This window comes from Amblyomma mixtum, chromosome 3, assembly GCF_055824585.1.
Source record: "Amblyomma mixtum isolate Tamu chromosome 3, ASM5582458v1, whole genome shotgun sequence".
In the NCBI taxonomy this organism is placed as follows: domain Eukaryota; kingdom Metazoa; phylum Arthropoda; class Arachnida; order Ixodida; family Ixodidae; genus Amblyomma; species Amblyomma mixtum.
In genome coordinates, this window is record NC_143014.1 from 79678694 (window position 1) to 79704907 (window position 26214).

General features: G+C 52.8%; 1 protein-coding gene across 2 annotated transcripts in view; it reads right to left on the reverse strand.

Moving 5' to 3' along the window:
- The window catches only part of spir (spire type actin nucleation factor), a 174570-nt gene that overhangs the window by 108878 nt on the left and 39478 nt on the right, over positions 1-26214 (reverse strand). The window lies entirely within an intron of this gene.

The following is a 26214-nucleotide window of genomic DNA, read 5'->3' on the forward strand; positions in this document are numbered from 1 at the left end:
GGGGGGGGGGGGGGGGGGACGCGGGCGATGGTGGCTAGCAGACGTCGACACAGAGATGGCACGGAGAAGCCAGGGTGGTTCGTGATGTACAGTCTAACGCGATTTGAAGGTGATCACTTCAGAGTGAACCCATTGGGATTAAAGTATTATAACACTCTTCATTTTAACAAAAAAAGAGGACACAGGCTCCGCCTTAAGGGCACGACGCGATAGCGTATTGGGGTAATTCCCATATATGCAGAAGGTCATTATTTATACATTCGTAGATCCCTGGAGTCCTTATACTCTTCATAGCCCACTGCCCTTGGATGGCAGGCGCTTATGCCGGTGTGCTTTGTGTGGCCCATGTTGCTCTTCCCGAGCGACCAATCATTAATGTAATGGTCGCCTACCACGGTGGGCAGTTTGCTCGCTATGCGGTGGCCAGGTTGTGACGACACACAAGGTCACGTGACCTAGGTGGCCCACCTGCCTCATAGGTTGCTCTCTAATTGGCGCCACCTGCCAGTCATGCTCGTGATGTTGCACACACGGCGATACCCGGCTTTGCCAGCAGTGAAGCTATCGCTTCAAATGGCTACAACAAATACACGACCTTCGCTAGCCGAAGATTCCTCTATACTGCACTGTCATGTTCGTGGCAGTCTACGTGACCGTCATGCCAGAAAAATACTGTTGGTCTGTTTCAGCCAGAACGAAAGCGATAACCTTCAAATCGCGCTAAAATGTACAGACGCGGTCGTACAGTAGATAGCCAGTCCGGCGGTTGGGACGCCACTAAACGTTTGCTGACCTGGTGGGGTCAGGCGGCAAAAAAGACACACTGTGGCCCGGCGCACAGCAAGCAGGGACACACGCTGACTCAAGCCCCTGCCATGTCTCAGCAATGCTTGGCTGGGTGTACAGTCTGCGTCACCATTGCGCAGCGCGCTGGAGAAGCATGCACAACGCAATAGGGATTAGAAAGAAGCCCTCGGTTTCTGGGCAAAGTGCTCGTGCCCGCCTTGATAGCAGGTCTGTGTGGCTCTACTTCAGTTTGAGCATTGTGACGTGGTGTTGATTTTTGCGAGCTCTGTATACACACAGGTGACGCAGACTGTACTTTACGTTCGCACCAGAAAATACAAAACAGCAGAAAGACTGCGTGCTATAATCGAGCAGCGACAAAGCATGACTACGTGAGTACCGAGCTTTCGGCAACAGCGTCGCCCGCGGGCGCGCTGGGCGACGAACTGCGCTACTGCCTAGCTGTCCTGGTCATCGCTAGCATGTTTAGCATCGAAGCCGCAGCGGACGGCGCTTCAGAAGTCGCCTGCGCTATAATTAAAAGGCATACTCTTGACATCGCTTTACTGTCAGCAGCATCATTTCATAATAATATCAAAATGCGTCCAATTTGCCCGACGCGTTCAGCAAAGGAGCTAGCGCACGCCAGGCAAGCCGCACCATATCGGCAGGCCAGCGGCAGCTGCGAGGCTAAGGTGGCTAGAATGGCCACCCTAGCGAGGCGGCTGCGGCAAGAAATTTGCTTGTATCACAGTTGTTACTGCTGCCAGCGACTCGGTATTGGTCAACGATAGTCAAAATGGTACATTTTTCAAATTTCTCTATCCCAGCGTTTATTATTTACGTCCAGAACACATTTTAGCTCATTTACGATGGCTAGCGGGCCGGCCGACCCTAGAAGGGCGCCCCTACGCCATCATGACGTTGGCGCTCTCTCCGCGCTCGCTGCCGGTCTGCCGGTGCGAACGTTCGCCGCTAACGTTAACCCAAGGCGCAAGGCGTACATTACGTTCAGCGCATGCGCATTTCGTCTGCCCAACCAATCTTAGGTGGCTGCCGTAGCGTCCTTTTTCCCCGCTTTTTTGGCGTATACACCTCCTTCCATCCCGACTCCATGGAACAGCGAACGCCAGAGAAAGCTCCTTTGCCGGCGGCAGACCAAGCGGGGAGCAAGAGCGCACCCCCTAATCGCCAAGCAGTGGTTTTGAAATGGAAGGAATTGCGTGCGTCGCCGCGCTGGCCCGAGGGAAAGGACGCACGCAAGACGCATCTGTCGCGGCGGCATCGACGCGGGGGCTCCCTCTGCGGAGCTCGCTACCGTCCCAAGTCGGAATCTCGTTGGTGCCGTCCCAGTGAACGCAGCACGGATGTGCAATGACCTCCCCTTTGTTCTCTTCTACACGCTGCACCACCGCGGGTAATAAGTGTTCCCCACACGCAATTCTCAACTCTGTGCGTGGCTGCGAGGGGGTCGAAACACGCGTCTTCCGCCACCGGCGGCAGGGCGAGCCCTTCGCCGGCCCGCACTCACTGCCGAGCCCAGGCATGCGCGACAGTGGACACATTCGCGAAAGAACGACGACCGCACGCGCACAGCGTTCCCTCGCGAATGGCGTCGCCCACAGGTGGAGCCTGCGCCCAGAGACAAAGCGACGCCACCCACGGACGAGCCGAAGAAAAACCCGCGTGCGCAGCCAGCCGTAAGCTTTGACTTAGGTGAGGGACACCGTAATGAAGAGCTCCGGAATAATTTCGACCGCCTGGAGTTCCTTAACGTGCACTGATATCGCACAGTACACGGTAGTGCACTGCACGGGCTCGGGCCAACCCGAAAGCCCGGGCATGGAGTTGCGGGCCCGGGCCGGGCTCGGGCTTAAAGCTGCGGACCCGAGCCGGGCTTGGGTCCGTATAGAAACGGCTAGTGTCCGACTATTCATTCACTATTGCAGAGTGAAGTACAAAACTGCGGCATTGGAGCAGCGACACGGATGAGCTATGGGTTATAGTACGCGCTGAGAAAAAAACTAAGCTTTATTCATTGACTTATTTATGTCCTTATTTCCATGCCGCGGTGGCTTAGTGGTCAAGGCGCTTGATTACTGAGCCGGGGAACCAAAGTTTGCTCCTAGCCTCGGCAGCCGCATTTATATTTAGGCGGCAAGCATGACAGCCATGTACTTTGTAGTATCATTGCTCGTTGAAGAAACCCAGGTGGTCGAAATGATCCGGAGCCCTCTGCTTCGGTGTCTTTCACAGCCTGACTCCCCTTGGGCCCTTAAGCCCCAAAAACATAGCTTTTATTTTATAGCTATATTTTTCTCATGTTAGAAAATTCACAAACTAAAGCGCGTTTGGTTTTCTTTTTTGATCAGCTGACCGGAACGTCTCGTAAATGAAATAGCTACAAAAGCTCGCGAGAATTTGTAAATCTCATCTCATAACCACATCTATCCCTCCTCGCTTCTTCAGCCTGGATGACATGACAAGTGTTTTGCCCTGTAAGTTATCACGTGGTTCGCGCGTTTCATTCTCCACCAGCAAGAGTAATATTTAACCGGCCTTAATTGGCCATTGATCGTTCGTCATCCCAAAACGTACCTATACGCTATTAGAAATGGATTCGGGACGGACATATTAGTTTAGCACGCTTATAGTCTTCAAAACACACATCGCGAAATACTCGAGCCTTTTAGCTTTTCGTTTCTGCTGAAAGGCGACCAGTTCGGCTATGAGTTCAACATGTGAGATCGCGTTCACAAAAAAAAATGTCATCCTACTGCTTGCTGGGCAGCTTCAATGCTTATATTTCGAGGGCGGCAAAATATAAATGATTAAAATCATGAGGGAATGCAAAGTAGTCGATTACGCGCTTGTGCAGCCCTTTTTATTTGGCTCTCGGAACTTCCGAGTTTATCTTAGCGCACCTACACGAGATCACTCTCCAAAAGACAGGCCTGGCGAGCATTACTCTTAATCACTTCTTTCTGCTGGTTAAAAAGAACCAACTTTCTGCAAGCCAAACTGTGGTTTCAGAACCTTTGTCGGCCAGTTTCTCATTGGTCTAGTAGCAGACTACTTGCTCAGAGTGAGCAGTATACTTCAAGCGTTACTGTGAAACGGGTCGGGTCGGGCCCGGGCTTCACTCCGGGATACAAGGGCCGGGCCGGGCTCGCTAGAAGGATAATTTAGCGGGCCTTGGCCGGGCTCGGGCTTCAGGTCTCGGGCCCGGGCCCGGGCCGGGCTTGGGCCTAAGATTGAGGCCCGTGCAGTGCTCTAGTACACGGGCCTATAGCATTTAGCCCGAGATCGAACCCGCGTCTTTCGGGTCAGCCGCCTAGCACCACAGCCACACAGCGGCTAAGCACGCAAAGGCGAAATCTGGTTACGTTACACGGGGGAAAAGCTGAAACGAAGTCTTCGCCAGCGGAATGAATGGCACGCCCTCCCGCGTCGCTGGCATACCGATGCGGCAAATGCCTGAGCAAGGAAGCGATAAAATGTGCGACACGAGCGTGACAACACGATGGCGCCTTAACGGGTCGCACGCACGTGCCCTGCCCAGTCAGCGCAGCGGCCGACGGCGGCGCAACAGGGACGCGCGGGCCGAGCACGTCCCAGTTTCTGAACGACCCGTAATCGCGCAGCGGGTGAATCACTTCGCGAGACAGCAGTGCGCGCGTAAAACCGATTCCTCCCCGCGAACCCCCAGCTCGCGCACTCCCTCCCCCGCGAGAAAGTGGACGCGAGCCTGGCGCACTTGAAAAGCGCCGGCCGTGGACAGCGCAGGTGCCCCCGACAGGATCGCCGGAGAACGGGGCTAAAGATAGCCGCCGTCCATCGGGATGACCGCCTTCCACGCCGGCGAATGCTCGGATCGCACGGCCGCCGCCGCAGGGAGTGGGAAAACTACGCTGACCGGTGTGTTTGCGAAGCAAATAGGCAGTTCCTGCAGACGACTTTCGAACGGCTTTCCAGCAACATGATTCCGCCGTTGCAAAAATTTTCCGTTCCCCTTCTCCCCAAATATATATAATATACATATATATATATATATATATATATATATATATATGACAGAAGCCAACAGCCACAGAAACCAAGGGGCACAGGGGATTTTTTTATTTATTTATTTATTTATTTATTTAATTTGTGGTGTTGATCAATTTAGAATATTACAGAATATGTTATCGCTTAATGCTAATTGATTATATATATATATATATATATATATATATATATATATATATATATATATATATATATACAGGGTGTTTCATCTAAGACTTTCTGCAATTTTTAAAAATAAGCTTTTTGAATTAGATGCGCGCTTTTTCTTGCATAGCATTGTCAGTGGTGTAGTACATCATAATTCAACTAAGACGTGCTAACTAGCAGGCTTGTTAACCAATATTTAATAGTTAACTTTTAAACTATTACCTTTGGGCTCCTTAATTATTGAGAGGCATGCAGCCCACCGCAAGTAATGTCCATATCCGTTTTTAGAATTTCGAGAACGCGATTACCCTCGGCGCTGTGGCCCTACAAATTTCGCCTACATCGCGCCAAAATACATGCGGTTTGAGAAGCTTGCAGGCAAAGCAACCTCTCCAGTGAACCTAACTCGTCGAAATAGCCAAAATTTGTTGGGCCACAGCGCCGAGGATAATCGCGTTCTCGAAATTCTAAAAACGGATATGGACATTACTTACTGTGGGCTACATGCCTCTCAATAATTAAGGAGCCCAACGGTAATAGTTTAAAAGTTAACTATTAAACATTTGTTAACAAGCCTGCTAGTTAGCACGTCTTAGCTGCATTATGATGTACTACACCACTGACAATGCTATGCCAGAAAAAGCGCGCATCTAATTCAAATAGCTTATTTTTAAAAATTGCAGAAAGTCTTAGGTGAAACACCCTGTATATACCGGGTGTCCCAGCTAACTTGAACCAAGGGTTTAAAAATGAAATATTGGAGTCAGGAGAGTGAAACTACCTGCATATTGGTGATAGGCATTTGGCGCACCACGGGAAATTTTTTGTATCGCAATTACTTAACTAGTAATTAAGATAATTTTTTTAAATTTTTTAATATTGACTTTAGACACTAAATGTGATTCGCAAAGTTGGAGAGCACTTTCAGAAACCCGCATTCCATTATTCGCCATAAAGAAAACCTTACGTGTACCTCTTTTTCCGAGCTCGAAAGAAAGCCCGCGAAATACAAAAAAAATCACGTGACGAGCACATTTGCGCGTCGCGATCGTGCTGCTCTCAACCGTGCTTTCAGTGAACGAAATCAGATCCGGCCTTTATTCGACGGCCCCGTTGCAGCGGCAGGCCGATATCTTGGCGGGGGTTTTTCGTCCGCGTCAGCTAGTTGGCACCCGGCGACGACGACTTAGTCCCAATCTGATAAGATACTGAGATGGCGAGTCTGCTTTGTCACTCAGAAGCAAAAGAGAAATACAGGGAATAATGTTTCGCCGCGAGGTGTTGGCGGCTGTGTGTTGCAGTTTCCTAATGAGGATTTTGAAAGCTGGAAGCAGCGGTGAAGCACAGTTTGTCGTGTGCTCTTCTTATGCCACTCTCATGCGAGACTGAATCTTTGGTGTAGTGATTACTAGCACTGCAGACATGCCGTTTACAAATGAAGAGAAAGCAGACATGGTTCTGGCTCTAGGTGCATGTCATGGGAACAGAAGGCGCGCTGCAGACCTTATGCAACAATGGCACCCAGGCAGGCGGCCAAGTTCAGTAACGATCCTGCGTGCCTTCGAGACGCTGCGACGGATGGGCAGTTTTACGTCCACACGACACAGAGCACCTGTTTTTGACGAGGACTTCGAGACGCATATTTTATCGCTGTTCGCTCTGGAACCCCAAGCAAGCGTGCGCAGCGTGAGCGAGGATACCGGAGTCTCCAGGTCATCAGTTTGGCGAATACTGCGCAAACACCGCCTGCATCCGTACCACGTACAGCTTCATCAAAATCTGTTGCCACGGGACTTCCAAAACAGGACCGATTTTGCTAATTGGATTCTGATAAAGATGCAGGACGACCCGGATTTTTTGAACAAAGTGATATGGAGTGACGAAGCTAGTTTTTCGCGCAATTCACAGGTGAACCTGCACAATGCTCATTACTGGAGCGATTCAAATCCCTACTGGGTTTTACAGACGCAGCACCAGTACCAGTGGTCATTTAGTGTTTGGTGTGGACTTTTCGACGGTAGTTTGATCGGGCCTGTGTTTTTCGACCAGACGCTGACAGCAGATCGCTACACCAATGATATCCTCAGAGGACCCGTTGACGACTTCCTTTCGGATCTACCGCTCGCCAGGGCCACAAATGTGTGGTTTCAACACGATGGCGCCCCCGCGCACAGCAGCGCCAAGGCTCGGACCTGGCTCGACGCAGCGTTCCCGCAGAAATGGATAGGACGACTAGGTCCCGTGAACTGGCCAGCCAGGTCTCCTGATATGACACCTCTGGACTACTTTTTGTGGGGTCATATCAAGGACAAGGTGTACAGCACACCAACTTCCACACCGCAAGACCTTAAAGACAAAATAACGGAAGTCTGTTTAAACATGCCTGAGGCTGTCATACGAAATGCAACGGCTGATTTGGTTACAAGATGCCATAGCTGTATCGTCGCACAAGGTGACCTATTCGAGCACTTTTTATAATTGGTAAGAAACCGAAATGAAATGGAGTCAGGACAACCGCATGCCACGGCTGTCATCGCCGCACAGCCAAGCCATAAACCGCCACTTTTATTTTCTTTGCAACTGGCAAATAAAACTCCTCTCATTTGAAAACTTCGAGCTTGGCAGTCTTTATCGCGACTGCAAAGCGCAGCGCACTCGCTGCAATTTACACCGTCACGCGCGAACTGGCTGACACGGCCGAAGAAACCACCACCAAGATATCGGCCTGCCTCTGAAACGGGGCCGCCGAATGAATACCGGAGCTGATTTCGTTCACTGAAAGCACGGTTGAGAGCAGCACGATCGCGGCGCGCGAATGCGCTCGTCACGTGGTTTTTTTTTGTATTTCGCGGGCTTTCTTTCGAGCTCGAAAAAAGAGGTACACGTAAGGTTTTCTTTATGGCGAATAATGGAATGGGGGTTTCTGAAAGTGCTCTCCAACTTTGCGAATCACACTTAGTGTCTAAAGTCAATATTAAAAATTTAAAAAAAATTATTTTAATTACTAGTTAAGTAATTGCAATACAAAAAATTTCCTGTGGTGCGCCAAATGCCTGTCACCAATATGCAGGTAGTTTCACTCTCCTGACCCCAATATTTCATTTTTAAACCCTTGGTTCAAGTTAGCTGGGACACCCGGTATATATATATACTCTCTCAATGGAGGGAAAGTGGAGGCGACCAAGTTGCGCCCCGAAAAGAGCGGGGAACGCCCTTTCGTTTGGGCGAAATTGACCATAATAGAATAGGAACAAGCGTTTAGCAGAAACAAAGCCGCTGTGTACTTGACCCTCCGTAATTTTAATGCTTGTAAGCAACCGCCTGGGAAAATAAGAAAAAACAGACAAGCAAATAATGTAGTCAGCTCGACCCCCAAATTCCCGCTCCTCAACGCCGCAGCTTGAGCGCTGTAGGAGTGAGGCGTCTACATAGATGCTCCATTAAATACTTAATTACGTCTCGAAAGAGCGTAAAGGGGCCCTCAAGATCAAGTTTCGCTTGAATTAGTCCACCTTTGAGAAGGAGACAGCACACAGCAGAGACCTGGAGGTGGCAAAAAAAAAAAAAAAAGAATTTACTTTGGCGACTAATACTTGCTGCGCAGCACTCCTTCAAAAATGGCGAAGCGACGAACGAAGGTGCGAAAATATGCACAAACGCGAGCCATCAGCTTCCAGTCCTGTGTGGCTGGCTCCCGAGGATGTTAAAACCATGGCACATGTCACCTCGCACACGTAGCTTCTGCAGCAATGCCACAGAATGCGGCCCTCGAGTTCCGACTCGCCCATCGGATGAAAGAAAAAAAAAATTGGAGGGCGAGACTTAAGCTACGCTTTAAAGGACTATCGAAACCTAATTTTAGTGCAAGCTTCTTTTAAAGTGATGCGTTAGACACTCGTATACATGGAGCAACCCGTGGTATTCGTTTGCGAGCGCTAAATAATTTGCAATTGAATTTCTTTTGTCATGCTGTTTCGGCTTCGGTTTCATCAATCGAACGATGGCTGCGATATATGCAGTTGAACTTCATGCAGTGGTGCAGCGGTTAAGCGACGCGCTACTACCCAGCGATGAAAGGTGCTGCCACCGGTGGGGCTTGTGAGACCTGTGTTGCTATTCCGAAGCAACTTCTCCAGACCAATCATTAATTTAACCGCCACCTGCCGCGGCGGTCAGTTTGCTCACGATCCGATGGGCAGGTTGTGGAGACACCACAAGGTCACGTGACCTAGGTGGCCCACCCAGATTGCTTCTCCGGGGATTTTTCGCTCACAACGTCGACGCCAACGCCGGATTTTCTGGGTAACGGGGCCTTTACGCTATCGCGTTAAATATGATGGCCGATTTGCGCAATTAAGCGTAACGCGAATCGGGTGCGCTAGGAATTCGGTTTTCACTTCGGCTCCGGTGGTCAGATCCAGTGCTCGGATGTGAGTTGTTCGGACAGCGATAATGGCCAGACTGCAACAACTCTCTCATTTACATCGATGGAACCCAGGGAGTCCTCGTACCACTACTGAAGCAGCGGTGCAACGGTCAAGCGATGCGCCAATGCCCTTCCATGGCAGGTGTTAGCATCGGTAGGACTTGGGTTGCAACCCGCGTTGATCTCTCTCTCACACACACACCTAGACCGGTGGGCAGGCTTCAGACAAACAGACAGGCAAACACACAACGGCTGAATGCGGGTAATGGCCCCTGTAAGTGCTACAGCGCCAAAATGATAACAAAAGACACTGATCCAGGCGTCGGTGCCCGTGTAAACGTGACCTGAGCTCACCAGTTACCCACAACAGCCTACAACATTCGCAACCCTGCAGCACCAATTCCCGGACAAAAGAAAAGCCAGCACTCAATTTCGCGAGTCGCACGCAGACCCCTGCCTGCCTGCCGCTGATGGATCGGTGACAGCTCTCCGGCGAACGCCGCTTGGCTCCTTGACAGACATGACAGCGCGCAGCGAACAACGCCCTGCCCTGACACACACTCAAAGGAGCCAGAGAAACGGCGCCGATCGCCATGGCGCGCTTTCTCCGAGTGGCCGGCCGGCGCGACGTTAGCGTGCGAAACAGAGTTGCCCATCGAGCCCGTTTTCACGTCCGACGGACACGCAACGCGGCCCCTTCTTCGGACGTCCAGCGCGCGACGCCGGGGAAAGTGACCGCCGTCGTCGAATGAGTCTTCGTTACACAAGGAGCAGAGCGAGTGTTTAAACTCAATTCCTGGTTCAAGGCCTCTAACGCGCAGTGAGCTGCTGCAGCCGAAGGCAACGACATCCCGACGTAGGAACACCTTTTGCGCGATCAGCTGCGCCTCTAAATGTAGTTGGGCCGCGGGTGTGTCAGTGACGAGCAGAGCGCCCTTCCGGCGGGAGGCCCCCCGCTCGTGTTCAGGTCACGCCGAGCCCTAATGGTAGGATCGGCCGTCATCGTGACAGGGGCGCGCGTAAACGGCGCGTCACCCGTGGGGCGGGCCATCGGCGGGCGCCGTGTAATCACGGCCCCGGAGCCGCGGGACTCCGAATGCGCGTCCGATCAGATTACCCGGCCAAGCCACGCTTCATCCGCGCTGACCCCGGCGCACAATCGCGGGCTCCGGTCGCGCCCTAAATGGCGGCTGCGGCGTTTCAAAATGGCCGGGGAACTACTACTGCTCGGACGGTCGGCCACCGCGGTACCCACGGGAGAAAAAAGCGCGCGCCCGCAGAGCTGGCCTACATACGGGGGCTGCAACATTTGGCCACAGCTGATCGATTTCCCGAGCGCCCACCGAATTGCGTCCGTCAAACGAGAGCCGCTCTATCGTCGGGAACCGCGCCGGGCGCTCGAACGCGGGCTGAGGAGCGGGGCCGCACTAATGGCGCGGGGAAAGTGGCAGCCCAAACTAGCAGTAACGAGCACGTGCTGCATGGCGCTCCTCCTCCCGAGCAGACGACAGAGGCAAATCGCAGCACCGCGAACCCAGCAGCCGAGGCAAGAGCAGCACATTCGCCCGGCTATCTGAACCGCCACGGGCTCGGTACTCCCGCGCAAATGATGGTGGCTGGAAAGCCGCTTTAGGAAACGCCATAATAAATCACCCTGCCCGCAAACTTCGGCAACCAATCAGGAATCAAAACGGAGTCCCAAAACTTGCTCCACGGCAGGCGCTGTCTTCCAACACTGGGCCACCGCGGCTATTGTGACTGACACAGCACTCGTCACAGAGTGCTCACAAACCAGACGCAGGTCTTGCTAACATGGCCATCTATACTCGTACATTACATCCAAGCTCACTCGTCCTCGCACGATACGGGAGCATTTATAGAAGGAAGAGCTAACAAGGAGCGCGTGACCTGACTTCCGCACCGCATTTGCGACGGAGCTTGCCGGATGACCTTTCGCACTGTTCACACCTGGCAGCAAAGAGACACGTACCCTCGACTGTCGCGATCCCAGCTCGAGCTAGCTCTCCCTCCGTGCTAGCCACACGTGCACACAACTGTCCAAGGATCAACGCGACGACGCGCCAGGTAGCAATTTTTGCAAAGGTCTACACGACAACAAGCTTTCCGATCCCATTAGCGCGCCTCTGCACGCTTCGTCCAAGTTGGTCCACAAGGCGTAGGAATCAGTCTTGAGCCGCGAGTGACCAAAATTTCCTTTTCCGAATGTTCCTTTCATTCGTCAAACGAAAACAAGGAAGCTAGCGCCCACTCAGAGGGCCCTATACACATGCATAACAAAATGCACTCAATATTTCCCTCACCCACGAGCGGCGCAAAGAGTGCGGAGAGAGAACACGCACAGCGGCGGCAGGCCGCCCTTTGTTTCTGCTACTTGGTACAACAAACGCTTCGGCGGGGCTTGCATAATCGCCATCTGTCGAATGTGGAATGACGCGGACCTTGGCGCCGCCAGAGAAGTGGGCTAATGGTGGAGAGCCCAGTGCGGCGGCTGCTGCGGACAGCAGCGCGATTGGCGACGCCGAGATGAAGGGACCCTGCCACCGGTGGCCGCTACCGCGTCGAACTCGAGCGGGGACGCCTTGGGAGGCACAGGGAGCAAGGATTAGGCGAGCGGGGGCTGCGACCTTTGTCTGACTGACCTTGATAGCTTCTCGATCGCGCATCCATTACAGAAGGGGGCCCCGAAAGAAGGGGCCCTGCCGAGGGAGGAATAGCCACGCGGCTCAGACTCCCGCGCCTCCATCCGGACTCCCCCGAAAGGGGGCTGGCTGGCTCGGCCGCGACCGCCGGTGGTTCCGGAGGCATCCGCACGCAGCGCCCACTTCCTGGACGACACGGCGTGCGTGACTGCGTACAAAAGAGCGGCTCAAGGGCGAGGCCGGCGACGTCGTCCCGGGCCAGCCTGACCGCATTATTGCGCAGTGTATTGACAGCACGGACAGAACGGTGCAGTCTGTTTGTTGTTTTTTTCCCCGTCCACGCCGCGCCTCGCACGCCCCAAAACGTGGCCTCGTGCATACGCGTACTACATAAACCCACAGGGAAGCTGCGCGGACGGAAGTAACCGCACCGCGCGCTAAAAGCAAACTTGCGCGGCGATGCGCGTTGGTGCCCACCCGATGCTCGCCGCTAATTGACACCCGAAGGCGCCCGCGGCTCGCCGAAACGAAGCACTTTCCGAGTGCCAGATAAGCGCGAGAGAAACTGCGCCTCCGAGGGAATCGGCCTACGTGAAAGCTGCATTTCCTCCAAGGAAGCTTCCCGCCCCATCCGCGGCTGGGTCGAGGCGGCTGCACTTTCTGTCGGCCTCGCAGAGACACCGGGCACAGGGGCCGCCGAACAGGTCACGCACGCACGCGGATGGGTGACCAGCTGCGCCTCCGATGCGAGGTGACAGGGCGACGACGCCGTCACGCGCTTAGACTATGACACGTGCAGTCGCTATTTGCAGCTCCAGCACGAAACAACAAAAGCAAGAGTCAGTTCAATCGTGTCAACAAGAAGTTGCACGGAACGAGAGGCCACGTCCACGACGCACAACGAATTCAAGCAAGGGGGTAGAGAATACTGGAGGGGCAGGCGTGTCGCATTACCAACCAACGCGGGCGAAAAGCGCCCAATGGAGCCACATTTCACGGGAAATAAACGCTACTGCTCGGGAGGCGTGTACGCGTTTGACATCTCGCAAGCGAAAGCTTCATTACGAAAATTCTGACGTTTCGCAACATTGGTTCTAGCGGTAGAATCAGCTGTTCCGGCGAACACTTTCGAAAAAAAAAATATTCTAGAAAAAAACTGCCAGCCTTGGCGGACGTCAGTAAGCTTGAAAATCTTGCTAATGGGTCAGCTAATTAAATGTAATAAACTAAATACTTTTAATTAGCATACTCTTGTTAACGACTATGGCGACTTCATAGCTAGCCGCCGAGTTCATAGCTCGTCCCTCTCACTAGATGCGGCGCTACTTTATTCGCTGCCACCATGAGTAGCAAATTAATATTTTCCGATGCGTCTAATACACTCCACTTTATGCGGCGTACCGCCTAGTGGAGAGCAGAGTTACGTCTTGTAACTGCTACATGCATAACTCGATAAATTATAGCGCCGCACCGCAGCGCCGCTTCTTAGCACGATTATTCGTTTTGTACCAATATTTGCCGAAGTAGCTAATATTCGTAAAAATATTCGATTCATATTCGATTCAGAAAAAGTGCTTTTCGCACAACTCTACGCTATTTTTCGGCACAAAACCGAACCGCAGCGAGTGAGGCACGCTGGAAGTTCAATACAAACGCAACATGCGCTCGTGCACGTGTTGCAATCCCGCGCCAAAGGTTGACGCGTGTCGATTGCAGCGCCGTAACACACAGCCTAGCACTCGTAGTGCTTTTCCGCGCCACCTTCCCGAGCTTACTGGCATGAGCTTCCGCGCTCAGTCGAAGCCGAATGTGGCATGTGTCAGCAATCTGGATCTATGTCGACGAAAGTGAGGTAAATGTTGCTATCAGCCTGACGTGGGCATCTAATCGTTCAGAATGTGCTCTCGCCTTTGTAGGGGCCCAAACGACTGAAGGCACCAGTTTGTACTCCCCTATAGTGGAATAATTTCGCGCCACTTGGGCAGCGCAGGTTAACTGAACCGTCCGCGCTATTCTACAGCGCGGCATGCGCTTTCTTTCGCTTCGCTGCTGGATGCAAGACAAAGGACCGTCAGCTATGTTCTTGAGAGCGACAAAGCGAAAGCAAGCGTGTAATTGCGGTAACATACATCGCAGACGGTACGAATTGGAACAGCAACGTACTCGTCACCAGCGGACGCTACGTTTGCACTCAACTTGCAGCGCATCTCACACGCTGCGCTTCGGTCTTGTGCCGAAAAAAGCACCAGACTGCCTGGCGCTGAAGGGCTTTAGAGAAAACGACAGTTCGTTTCAAAAACTGAGACGACATCGTCTTCTCTGCGGTACGGACTCGCCATTGGCCTTAACAACAAGAGTGTGCTGGTTTAGTGGTCAGTCAGTAAAATCTAGTTACTTAGCTAACTAATCAGCATAACCTTCAAAGTTGCTCACGTACGGCAGGGCGGGCAGTTTCGCTGAAACATGTTCCACGTCACAGCGATACCTTTCGTACAAAGTTTCCGGACATAAGTTTCCGGCGGATTTGTAAATTTCCAGCGAGGTAAAACGAGCCCTGATTGGCTCAACCTGCGCAGTACCAAGCACTGGGCGACATTTCCACGGCCGAACGCATGACGGTAAAGATGAAGTAAGTGTAGAACTCCTCAGCTATGATCAAACTTTGATTATTTAAACGAAGTAAGCTCTCTCAAGCACGCTCAGTGGATTTGGCGTTCGGGTGCTCATCCCACGCTCGCGGGTTCGATACCGGCAACAGAGGCGAAATACAAAAACGCTCGTGTTCCGTGTGATGTCAGCACACGTTACAGAACCCAATGGTATCCAAATTTAAATCCGGAGCCCTACACGACGGCGTCCCTCATAGCCAATTCGTGTCGCTTCGGAACGCTAAACACCACATTTTACAGTTTACGCCCCGCCCCCTTTTCTCGCATGCGGTAAAATGAGCAAAGCGGCCATAACTATAAACGACGAAGACGCAGTTTTTACGTTTACGGTAGCTAAAAGTTAATGATAAAAAACAAAAGAATAAATAAGGTAACGGAATGGAAGGGGGCAGGAACGCAGCGTTGGACGCAAGACTTTCAACGGTGGCAACATCCAAGTAACGGTCGCGATCTGTCGTTGCACTCGGCCCAGTTAAACGAGATAAGCATGCTAGTTGTAGAGAGCGCTACGCCCAGAAAAAATTGCCGCGCACCAGCAGCTACGAAGCGGGCCGCTGTTAAAGGTAGAAAAGAGCACTTCCGACAGGCGAGCACACTGAGATAAGCGGGAATACGCTGGCAAATATGGCCAAGCACGTTTATTCTTACCAGCCTCGCGGTACACAGCCGCTAATTACGGCGCGGACAGGGCCGGCAGAGACAAACGTCGCACAAATCGATACGGCAGGCGGAACCACTCTGCTTTTACTTTTGACGCTTCCCACAAACGACGCGACGACCGGAGGAGGCCCTCGGAGCTGCTCCGCCGGGTCACAAGAGGGGGGCGCAGACATCCGGAAGCGCCCAGGGGCGGCCCAAGTAGGTTATATGCACGGAGCGGCCGTTCCTGGAACTGCAGCTTCTGGAACCGCTGGGCAGCGGCGAGCATGGATGCACCCCTCCTCCCCTCTGGCGGGGGACACGCGGAAGGCGACCGGCGTGCGCGGTGAAATTCGTCATTAACACAGACCGGTCCGAATCTGGAGCACTCGGGGAGCCCTTGGCGGCACGCGCCTCCGCTCGCGAAGATCGAACGCCACCACGAGCCGCTCCCGGGCAGCCTGCCGACGGAGAATCCCACCAAAAACGGCGGCGAACCGCCCCAAGGACGCCGCCGCCCAAGTACGCGCTGCGTCACTGCGCGCGGAGACTTTCATTCGCAAACGCGGACTCCACGACGAAGAAGTGCTCAACTCCGCATTGTTGTCGATACTGCCCGCTCAAATTAAGAAAGCACCTTGTGCAGCCCTGGGACATGCGACGCAGGTACACAGTGCTTCGCATTGGCCCGGTCAGTGCAGCAGACCCATCTGGGTGCCGACTGGCGCGCGCGCAGACAGCGGGGCGGAGGAAAAAAAGAGATCGCAGTGCGTATAGTGACCGCATTTCGGCGGCCGCGTAATGGACACCACTGTATAGAGGAATCATCGCAGCAGGCAGCCGCAGACCCGTGCATGAAGGGTTGAGCGGCCCACCGACGGCGGAGCTCGTAGCGGAGCGGGAGGGCGATAGAGGGCGACCCGCACTCGTACAGTCCCCGCAGCCAAGTCCAAACCCTGACACAAATTGGCGCCGCGCTGGTCCCGGTACTAGGCGTCACTCACGACCCAAGCCTTTGTAAGAACCGGGTTCTAGTCAAGCTTTGGCTCGAAACTGAGCCCTGGATGCAGTTCCGATACTCCGGCTAGACCGCGTCCATTACACGTTGCCAGTTCGACAAAAAACCGTACCGTGAGTTGACGGGGAACGAAAGCATCCTCGGAACGCATTAGGAGCCAGTCCTATAAGACGACACTCGTTAAAGGCCCCAACGCGATCAAGACTGACATCGACGCTTCAGAAAATTTCGGCGTAATCGCAAACGGACGATTCCAGGCTCACTCTCCCTTCTAACTTTACGGGGGCCACAGATCCCGCTGGGACACTTTCACACCTCTTATAACCAGTTCAGAATCAGCATAACCGCCAGCCAATCAATAAAGCACGCACCCGTGAAGGTGCGCGCGCAACATTAAGTGCTGCTAAAACCCGTACGCTGAAGCACGACTGGCTCGCGCCCGCGAAGATCGACCAAGCCCGGTGTCCCTTCGTGGCTCCAAATTGATTTCCTCCGTCTCCTTTACTGACGAGCGAAAGCAAAAAGAAGCAGACAAGCGGAGGCAGAAGCAACGAGCCGACGACCCAGCCGCGGAACGGCCCCTCGGAGGAGAAAGAGTGAAACAAAAACAACGAAAGGGGGAAAGCGAAACCCCGCAGCGACGCGCGACTGCCCATTCCGCAGCCGGTCGAAAGCTACGCGCGTGCGCCTTTTGGCGAACCACGGCGTCAGGCGGCGCGGTACAATGGCCGAGGCTTAACGACCGCCACGCAACGTATACTCAAATCGCGTATTCGGAGTCAGCTCAGCGCACTCGACGCAACAGCGCACGCAAATCCCGCGTTCACATTTGGGGGCCAAACGCAGCGGCGTATGCACGCGCACGGCGCAGCATTTCCGCGCACGCTGCTCCGACCATGACGTTCGCGCTGCGTGGGAACTGCGGGGCGTATGGGACGGCAGTCTACGTCACGATCACAAAATTTGCCCGCGTTCCGGAAATAGCGGGTACGGAACACTACGGATCGGCCCTGGTACGGAAAAGGACGAGCGGGCACAACACGGGCGCACACCCACCAGCCGAGGGTCACTCCTCTCTGACGTCATCGGATAACGAGCGAGATGCGTCGCGCTCATACAAACAGCAGGACGGCCACGTTTGGGACGAGAAAAACAAACAAACAATTGGTACGACTGCGCACGCAATACTTTTTGCCAGAGGAGGAACATCGCTCTTCCAAGGCGCAAGCAGAGCATTGCGTGTGGCATCGTGACGCAGCTGTCGGCCTAGTTGTTGAACAAAAGCGCAGAAGAAAGACGGCACAACGCGAGTTTGACAGGAGGACTAGCATTCATCCTCCCGCTTTGCATACAAGCTGCCACTCTTTCCGAGCTCCTTGATTACTAAAGCCCGCAAGCGCCGTGTTCACAGAAAGCGAATGAAGGCCGTTCCCATTATGACGCCGCCGCCGAGGCGGTGTTTTCTCAGCGCTCGTCCGCGCTTTCCTTTGCACTACAAGCGTCCGCAAGGATCATCAACCTGCCCGAACCAATATGTTCCCAACCCTGTCGGGTGTCTGTCATGCATTATCACCATCAGCCAGATTACTTTCAGGGCAGTTATCTCCCGCTTAAAAACGATTAACAGTGTCCCGCGCCAGCTTATCCCCGCAAACATCATCTCATCCACCCAGCCGACTCCTCTGTCTTGTAATCCACTCCGTTACCACAAGGGACCATCCGCTATCCCTTTGCATTACATGCCCTTCCCTTGCCCATTTCATACTCGTATTGATTTCAGCTCCAATATCACTAACTAAAGTTTGCTCCCTAACTAAATGTGCTCTATTTTTGTCTCTAAAAGTTACGATGACCCTTTCATCCCATGGGTTACTGCGCTGCCCTCAATTTAATTTCAAGCCGTTCGCCACCTGCCGCATGGGTGGATGCCGGATGCATGGCCGGATGCATTTTTCTTCTCAGCGATATCGCTAAGCTGCTGCGCGTAAGTTGAGCGCCTGCCAGTGATGTTGCGATCTTAACAAAAATCGTCTATTTGTCTTATATGCAGACAATACTATTTAAAGGGAGAAATCCATATGAATTATAACTGCGACGGTAAACGAAGCATTTTCTTCGTTTGACCGATGGGCGAACGTCAATGGTTTGGTTTGATTTATCAGGGTTTAACGTCCCAAAGCGACTCAGGCTATGGGGGACGCCGTAGTGAAGGGCTCCGGAAATTTCGACCACCTGGGGGTTCTTCAACGTGCGCTGACATCGCACAGTACAGAGGCCTCTAGAATTTCGCCTCCATCGAAATTCAGCCGCCGCGGCCGGGATCGAATCCGCGTCTTTCGGGTCAGCAGCCGAGCGCCATAACCACTGAGCCACCGCGGCGGGGCGAGCGAACATCAATGCTTTACAAAGTAACATAGTAAAGGCCCAATTAAATCAACGTTCTTTCAATAAAAAGGCGAGACGTTAAGTATCGCTACAGGCGAATTTGTTATTGCTCTAATAATATATAAATCGTGATCTGTTTTTGATTTAAGACTCTCGGAGTACGGTTTAATGAAACGCTTTTGGAACACACACGTCGATAAAGTATACCATTAAAGGCTGCTCGCGTTGCCGGCCTTTCGCCTCGCCGCGGTCATATACCAGGTGTTTCAAGGAAGCCGGCCACTAATTTTTAAAAATAGAGTTTCTGAGGTAAACAGAACCTTCGTGTGGCACTGGAATACCAGTGTTGGCAGACGTCAAAATACATGCGAATCACGTTAACTAGTAAGCAATTAATGAAATACTAATAGTTAACTTTTTTAACTACATATTAACGACAGGCGCCCGACTGCAATTAGAGGTTTGTAGCCGACCGATAATGACAGCCATATCAGTCTTTAAAACTTCGAAAACGCGATCACCCTCGATGCCGCCGCGGTGGCTCAGTGGTTAAGGTGCTCGGCTGCTGACCCAAAAGACGCGGGTTCGATCCCGGCCGCGGCGGCTAGAATTTCTTTGGAGGAGAAATTCTAGAGGCCCGTGTGCTGTGCGATGTCAGTGCACGTTAAAGAACCCCAGGTGGTCGAAATTTCCGGAGCCCTCCACTACGGCGTCTCTCATAGCCTTAGTCGCTTGGGGACGTTAAACCCCATAAACCAACCAAACCAAACCGATCACCCTCGCCGCTGGGGACCAACTAATTGGGGCCATTTCTAGCGCCTGCTGGAGGGCGCAGAGTGCGTGAGAACAGAAGGGGGAAACTGGCAATCCTGCAGATGAAAACGATGTCCCACTTCTGCCGCCTCAACACCAGGCGCCGCGGCACAATGCAATTTTTTCGAAGATTGCGCACCACTTTCCCAACAGTACCTTCAGCGCAGAAAAAGATGGCTCGGCATTTGCCATGCGACTATCGGTTCTCTCATGTTATCAGGGGTCGGTGTGGCACGCAAGCACTACGCGACACTAGACCTCCGCTGGGCGCCAGTAGTTAGCGCTCGTGAACGTCTGTGTCCCTTACTTCGTCCCTTGTCCGTTTTTTTTTTTTTTTTTGCGCTGAATTCTAAGCAACAAGCGCCAGCCAATGGCCGAGCCGCGGCACGCGTGCGGCCAGCAGCTGCCCGATGCGCGTGGAGGATGCGCGTGGCGCACGCGCTCCAAGCATGGCTGGCGCCCCGACGTTCGTGCACGCCACGGCCTTCGCCACGTCGCGCCCCATCGGCCGGGAATAAATCAGCCCGCAGACAACGCAGTCGTGACACGAGGGGCGCGCGCAAAGCGCGGCCATCGGCCACACGAGAGCGGCTCGCATCAGCGCCGCCTCCTTTCGCCGGACACGTCCCATTCGGCGCGCAGGCGTTGCACAAATCCAGCACATGTCGAGGCCGCCCGAAAGGAGACACACACAGACGTGACACGCCATTTGCACGCGGCTACGGACGCCACTCGAGTATAAACAAAAGCAAACGTTCGCCTCCAATCGAACTGCAGTGTGGCAGCTAAGCAGGCCTCCGGAATGGCGGGTGCTACATTCCGCGTGCCGATGCGAGCGAGGGACAATTTACGGACGCAAAGACTGCAGAGCACTGGGGCCACGATTAGGTGAAGCGGGGCCCCGAGGCCGCGTCCTTGATCCCGGGGAGGAACCCAGGTCGCCCCCGCCGCCATTTCGTATCACCGCCGGGCTCAAATCGGACCATTAGCGCCGGGCGTGCAGGCCCGCGGAAGCGCGCATCCGGCTCATCTCGGCCGCATTGCGCAACCGAGCTTGCTTTCTTCAAGGTTATTAGGGCGAGAAAGAAAGCGCCGCAGGGTTGCCACAAAGGAGGGCCGCGCCCGGCACGGCGCGGGCCCGGCCTGGAGCTCCCGCCGCCGGGAGAGGGGGGCCCCACGCAAACGGGCCTTTCGTCACAGGTACGTCGCGGTCCGTCCGGGACGACGTCGCAAGACTGGGAAGAAGACGGGCCTTATTTGGCGGGCATTTTGCGCGCGCGCGCTTCGTGCGCGGAGAACAAAGACGGCCAAGCAGCAGGCAGATCTCCGCGCACGACGGCCACCATTGTTCTCGGCTTCCTCGAACCAGGCCGGCCCGGAGGCTGCGCGCACAAAGAGCGTCGCTCGATTCGAAAGACAAAGCATCGGTCCCGGGGAGAGACAACGGAGGCCCCCGGCGCCCATTAGGCCGAGAGGTGCAAAGGGACATGTCCGAGGGAGAAAGTGCGCTGTCGTCGCCCTCCGAGACCCACCGGCACCAGCCACGAAGCGCAGACGCTGGTCGGTCTGCAAGGGGGAACGGCCACCGTACCAATACTCTGCCGACGCAGTTGTTTGGTATAATTCGGTGGGGCTCGATAAAGAGCGGGTAGCCTTTATAAGACTGATTCAAATGCACGCTGGCATTTTTCGAATTGGCAACGAAACTGTTTCTACAAACAAGGAACATCGGTATTAAAAAAAAAATTAAACACGTTGAGCCCGCTTTCTGCCAGTTAATGAAACGAATTCGACACGTGGCAGTCGCGCTACACAGGAGGTGCTTTAGGCACAGATGAATCGACAAAATAGCAGGAATCGTCAAACTTTCCAGAGGACTGACGAAACAGGTGAAAAACTGGAATCACGACGCCGCAAGATGCTAAAAAAGTAACACAGGTTACTCAAAGTATTCGGTTATTCTGGCGGCACTGCATGATCTTTCAACCCGTACTATACTCCTGTTAATGCGAGGTGCTTAAGCTGACGAGTGGGGACTCAAGCAGGCACAAAAGCAAGCGACGGCCGGTGGAACGACAGGCTCATCAAGCGCTTCTGCAGGCAAGCACATGGAAGACGAAAAAAAAAGGGGGCGCCTGTACCGCTCCGACGGATCAAAAACGCTCAGTGCCGAAGACAAGTGCGGACGAAGCCCAGAAAGTTGACATCGTTCCCTCTCCAGGAGTGAACGCCCACGTTCGGCCGCTTTGGAGAAAGTTCCGGCCGGCATGCGTGAGCAGAGAGCCCGAGTGGCGCCGCGCTATATACGAGGACGGTCCCAGCACTATGTCGCGCACATAAATCGCAGACACCGGTAAAGAAACAAGCAGACGAGGCGAACGTCTCCAGGCGGCCGTCCCGAGATCGCGGAAAACTAAACGCGGACAGTAACGTTGCCTTTCTTATGTGCGTGGCGCACTGGCCAGCGGCGACAGCGCGCGTGGTTCGTGATCGGACGGAGAGCGGCACGGAAAGCGGGACGTCCCCGCCAGGACAGCAGCGACAGCGGGGCATTCCCGGGAGTCAGTGCTGCGGCATCGGAAGGACGCGGTTATTTTTGGGGCCCCCGCACGGCAGCGACGCAACCAATCTTCATAATCGGGCCTTTTCTTCCTCTTTCGTCGGCCGATGCCGGTTGTTACGAATGCGGCTGCTGCCGCTCACTGCCATGCTCTGTTTCACTGCGAGCGATCCCCCCCGCCCTTTCCCGCCGCAGCCCCACTTTCTCGGTGCGTGCGCTTGCTATGCATCGCGGTGCGCGCGTCTCGCGCAGCGGCGCACGCTGGCAAACCCACGCACTGCGATTCTCGGGTATGCAATGCAATTGTGTCTGCGTGTCCATTGCGCATAATACGATCGGACCCCGCACGCGCCCCCCGACGCAGGAGGACACGCGTAGAGAGCGGACTTGCGCGGCAGTTAAAAACCCAGACAGGGATTCCGCATTTGTCTCGGGGTATCCACGGTTACAAACGCTGCAGAGATCGCGACGATAAAAACCGCGGCAGTCGCTCAGTGGTTATGGCACTCGGCTGCTGACACGAAAGACGCGGGTTCGAACCCGGCCGCGGCAGTAGAATTTCGATGGAGGCGAAATGCTAGAGGCCCGTGTACTGTGATATGTTAGTGCACGTTTAAGGACCTTATAATAAACTAACATATATGCAATCAAAAACATTAATTTGAAGCCCAACGTTCCGGAGCCGGCTCGGCTTTAAGGGGTGGCTGGGGCAGTAGCTATCGTCTTAAGTATGCATGGAGGGGGCCATGATCCCAGGCGGTCGAAATTGTCCGGAGCCCTTCACTACGGCGCCGCTCATAGCCCGAGTCGCTTTGGGACGTTAAACCGCCGTAAATCAGATCGCGACGATAGCCTACCCAAAACTACGAACCAGACAACCTTCGATGCTGTCAAATCCGGCATTCCATAAAATCTCGGTCGTATACGGAGTACTATGGAGCCGATTTGTGGGAGTCTAAGAAATGAGTGCTGAGAATGCAGGAAATTGTAATTTTGGGGCATGCGACAGCTGGGCGGAACTAAATGGCGAGAAAGAGAGAAAGCCGCACTCGCGATATCGCGAGCAATAAGAAAACCAAATGACCAGCTCATTCCAGTGGTAGAAAACCGCACAGTGGCACAATAGCGACCCTCTTCCGCACCTTATTCGCGTAAAACCCCGAGCCCCTCTGGCAGCAGGACACTAAGCTCGTGCGGTCCCGGGGACGCTCAGGGAATCGTGGGCATCATTTAAGATGCCTGGAAGTGTCAGAAAATAAAGCCAGTCTCCTTTAAAATGCCGAAGCTAGCACGAATGACAGAAAACTTGAACAAGCGTCGCCTCGATTTTGCTAAACACAAAATCGGAAATGCACACAACCCAGCCGCACAACCGTCATGTGCAGACAGGCAACAGCGCAGAAGCAAGTAATTTGGTTGGGTAGGTTGGTTGGTTTATGGAGTTTAACGTCCCAAAGATATACTCAGGCTACGAGGGACGCCGTATTGTAGTGCTGCGGATTAATTTCGACCATCTGGAGTTCTTTAAAGTGCACTGACATCGCACAGCTGTACGCGGGCCTTTGGATGTTCGCCTCCATCGAAACGCGGTCGCCGTGGCCGCGACCGAACCCGTGTATTCCGAGTCAGCAGCCGAGCGCCATAACCACTGAGCCACTGCGGCGGATGCCAGTGACTTCCATACCTGAAGAGTGACATATCGTTGACTGCAGATATCGAAGCGAAGAGAGCAAGTTCAAAAGCTCGTGGACTTTGGTTGATAAGATACTGAAAGAAATCTGAACTGCCGCTAATGTCAATGCACTTCTTTATGTGACAGATTTCATTTTCATAACATGCTTCGAAATTAATCTTTTCTGACTTCTGCATTCATCGTTACTGGCGGCAATGACCTCATTCCTGAAATCATAGTTTTCCACGAGGTAAGGGCTTGCAAATGTCACAAGGAGAGAGATCAGGGAAATAACAGGTGGCTTCAGCAGTTGGCTGCTAGACGATGTGCATTGGATCCGCGTTGGTTTCCTGAGAAACCGTGCTAAAAGCTTGGAGTTTCCCATGTTGGATGCTTAATATTTCGAATATTCAAGGTATCCACAAGCCTTTTCTGTTTTATACGGTTATACTCGCACAATATTTTCAACGGCAGGAACAACTGCGTAACTGGCTGATGATCGAGAGCATCCAATGCGTTCCTCACTTGCGCTGTCAGACTGTCCGCCTCGGTGGACCTTCATTCGCAAGATGCTGTTGACACTTGACAACAGGGTGTCGAACCGGAACCGAACCCGAAACCGAACCCGAATTTTCGCCCGGAACCGGAACCGAACCGAACCCATATTTTTTTCGCCATCTTGGAACTGAACCCGAACCGGAACGATTCAAAGGAACCGTTCCGAACCGGTTCGGGACCAGGTTCAGCCCCACTTTTTTTTTGCATCCCGGCATACTGCTTGTTTTCGGACAAAATGAGATGATTTAGCGCATAGATTTACCGAGCCGCAGCTGTCTGTGTTGGGAAATGCGAAAATGGTACCCAGTATATGCGACAGCAAACTTACATGAAGTCTGGTGCCTGGGAAGAAGCCTAATTGACGCTTCTGTAATGTACTACCGCCAATTATAAAGACTTATACGTCAGGTTTATGTGAAATCTTGAGCTATTATTCCTCCCCTTTTATATATTTGCGTAAATCTTCAATCAAATTGTTAGGTCTGCTCTAACTCAACAAAGTACTATAGACACCAAATTTCTGCTTGCGTGCTTTCTTCTTTCAAACGACGCGTTAGACAATGGTGTACATGGAGCACCGCGTGGTATTCACCAACACAGAATAAATAATTTATATTTGAATTTCTTCTTCACCCTGTTTCGGTTTCACCAACATAACGATGGCTGTGACGTGTAGTGGAAATTAGGTCGCGTGAGGTGCAATAAAACCGCAATATAACTGCTGATATGTCGTTCGTTGCAATTATAGGTCTTGAAGCCGGCTGATTTAAGTGCTATAATGAGTCAAAACAACGTATCAGCGTTTGTATTAGTTTTCCCGTGCCCCACGTGACTTAATATTGAACTCACGTCACAGCCATCATTTGGTTGATGAAACCGAAGCAGCTAGAGAGATAAAATTATTTTCTAAATTATTTAGTGGCAGTGGGCGAATACCCATGGTGATCCATGTATTATAATATCTATGGCATCATATAAAAGGAGAAAACACGCAATAAAACAGGGTGTCTATAGTCGTTTAAGCACCGATTGAGAATGCTTCCTTTTCTTTGCGTCATTCCACACAAGTAGATGAAATATTAGCGCGAGGAATAAACAACGTTGAAAGGTGGTTGATGGTGGTTGACCATAACTCCCATTCTCCGCCCGCACATGAAAATTCCACACGGTGCACACGTCAAGAAAGGGGAAACAGTCAGGAGGTTGAACTTGCGCAGCATATTCCTCCTGCGTTAAAGTGCAAGGTCGTCTGAACAGTGACCTCGTAGAACGCGGCGGTTCTGCGTGTTCATCCATCATGCCGGTTTTCCACGCGCTAAACAGTTATATGAACACGAAGAGTTCGCACGGAATTCCGGAGTTATTCATCGCAGACATAAATGTTATAATGAAATGTATGATATCAATGGTTTTTTTTAAGAGAATGCTTAAGTATGTCCCAAAAGAACACATCATCACGACAAAAATATTATTTTATTGCTCAAATTGTTTCTCGTTGCTCGCACAGGTACAAATGCACTGACCACGGCACAAACGTCCCTTTGGCGCGAAGGTACGCCCTAACATATAAGGTCCATGTCTGAAGCGTGAAAAAGGTTTTTGTGACCGTTTGAAACTACAGACAAGCCCACTTATAACGAACCTGACGGTCACGCGGGTTCCGTTCGTTATATCTGATGTTCGTAGCAAGTGGATTCTTCGTACAACAGCCAAATATACTAAGGCCGCTAAAAGTGGCGTTTATTTCTTATAAAACTGCGTTATGCGTGCCTACTTAAGCAAAGCAGAGCCTGTGCGGCTCTTTCCAGGCTTT